A 2,421-nucleotide genomic window follows, 5' to 3' on the forward strand; every position below is an offset into this window, starting at 1 on the left:
GAACATTACTGGAAAATTTGGCAAAATTCAAATAAAGTGCATTACTACTAGTGTTAATTTATTAGTTTTGACTAATGTACCATGCTTATGTAAGATGCTAACATTAAAGGAATGTGTGTGAAGGACATACAGGAACTTACTGAATTATCTTTTGTGATTTTTTTGGATAAATTTATAATTGTTCTAAAATAGCTGCCACAAACTTGAGTTACTAGGATTGTAAAATTAAAAACTCTGCAACGAAACTTTATATTTATATTGAACTGTAGAGTATCAGAAGATGGGAACAAAATATGAAATATACACATTGTTGTCATCTCTGATGGAAGAAGCAGAAAGAAGGCAACAGCATTTGCCTCTAAATCACCAGCAGGTATTCTCTGAAGAGCATCCAGAACAGTAAATGAAACTGGGAGGATGTTCTGGAATTCTGCAGAATTCAGTTAAACAGCTTTTGAATTAATAATAAACTGAAGTTCTAATGTAAAGCCTTGCACTGAGAAGAAACTTCTGGGGGTAGAATCCACATTGAGCAGGACAGGGACCAAAAAAAAAAAAAAAAAAAGGACAGGGTAAAAGTGAAAGGCATAGAGATTGGAAAAGTTAATTATTGAGTTTGTTTTTTTAAAAAAAAAAACACTTTGCAAAATCACTTTGTAAAAACATTAAGTAAGCCGGGCTCGGTGGCTCAACCTGTAATCCTGCGCCTTTAGGAGGCTGAGGTGAGTGGATTGCCTGAGCTCGCGGGTTCGAGACCCACCTGGGCAGCGAGACCTCATCTCTATAATAAACCAAAAAATCAGCCGGGCGTGGTAGTGCATACTTGTAATTCTGGCTACTTGGAAGGCTGAGGTGGAAGGATTGCTGGAGCCCAGCAGGTCGGGGCTGCGGTGGCCGGGAGCGGCTACTGCACTCCAGTCTGGGCGACAGAGTGACTCCAACTCAAAAAAACAAAACAAAACACTAGAGTAGCTATAAAACCATGAAGCTTGAAAAACCACCCGGGTATTTGTTTGACTTGCTGTTAAAATTTCAAGAAAACTCATTTCACTTAAAGTGAGTTTGAATCCATATAAAGTTACTATTAGCAATAGACAACAAAAGAAGAAAGTTAAAAAAGTTCCCTCAGATAGTGAAAGACTTGGAAAGACATGCTCGTAAAAGAAATGAAAACCCAGGCTGGGCTTGGTGGCTCAATTTGTAATCCTAGCCCTTTGGGAGGCCGAGGTGAGTGAATTTTCTGAGCCTGCAGGTTTGAGACCTGCTTGGGCAACTTGGTGCGACCTCAATTTACAATAAATCAGAAAAAAATTAACTGGTTGTCTTAGCGCGCACCTGTAGTTCCAGCTACTTGGAAGGCTGAGGTGGAAGGATTGCCAGAGCCCAGCAGGTCGAGGCTGCAGTGGCCGGGAGCGACCACTGCGTGCCAGTCTCAGTGACAGAGTGAGACTCCAAGTCAAAAAAAAAAAAAGAGAAATGAAAACCCAAAATAGCCTAAAAGAATTTTAAAAAATGATACAAGTTATGAGAGACAGTATAAATTCAAATTTAAAAAAAAAGGCAACCTCCTTGGGTCCCTTCCCACTATGGGATTTTTCTGTCCTCTTAATAAATCCTTTTTTTTTTTAAACAAATCTCAGAAATGAAGTGAATGGAGAAAAGGAGAATGTATAAAGATAATTGGCAGACCTCAGGAAAAAATTAGATATAAAAGGAAAAAAACAAACAAACAGGTGAGGTGTCTCACGTCAGTAATCCCAGCACTTTGGGAGGTGTAGGTGGGAGGATTGCCTGAGTCCAGGGGTTTGAGGTCAGTCTCGGCAAAATATTAGCCAGGTGTGATGGCACGCGTCTGTGGTTCCAGTTACTTGGAAGGCTTGAGGCTGAAGGATCTCCTGAGTCCAGCAGGTAGAGGCTGCAGTGGTTGTGAGCGTGTCACTGCACTCCAGCCTGGGAGACAGAGTGAGACTCCTTCTCAAAATATTTGGAGAGACAGGATCTTGTTGTGTCTCCGAGTCTGGAGTGCAGTGCCTCAGTTATAGTTCACGGCAGCCTCAAATTCCTGGGTTTAAGTCATCCTCCTGCCTCACCCTCCTGAGTAGTACACACCACCAAGCCTAGCTAAGTTTTATTTTATTTTTTGTAGAAAGTGGGTCTTGCTTATTGCCCAGACTAGTCTCAAACTCCTGGCTTCAAGCAATTCTGTGTCAGCCTCCAAAAGTGATGGACTTACAGGTATGAGCCACTGTGTATGGCTGAAAAAATCATTTTGGAAATAAGGATGAAACTGAAAAGAACATGAGTAACTGAATAAACATAACAGATAATGTCAATAAAATTATTTTTAAAAGACAAAAGATAATTTTTTTTTTTTTTGAGTTGGAGTCTCACTCGGTCGCCCAGACTGGAGTGCAGTGACCG

Source organism: Carlito syrichta, unplaced genomic scaffold (assembly GCF_000164805.1).
Source record: "Carlito syrichta isolate Samal-C Ts95f unplaced genomic scaffold, Tarsius_syrichta-2.0.1 Scaffold303147, whole genome shotgun sequence".
NCBI lineage: Eukaryota > Metazoa > Chordata > Mammalia > Primates > Tarsiidae > Carlito > Carlito syrichta.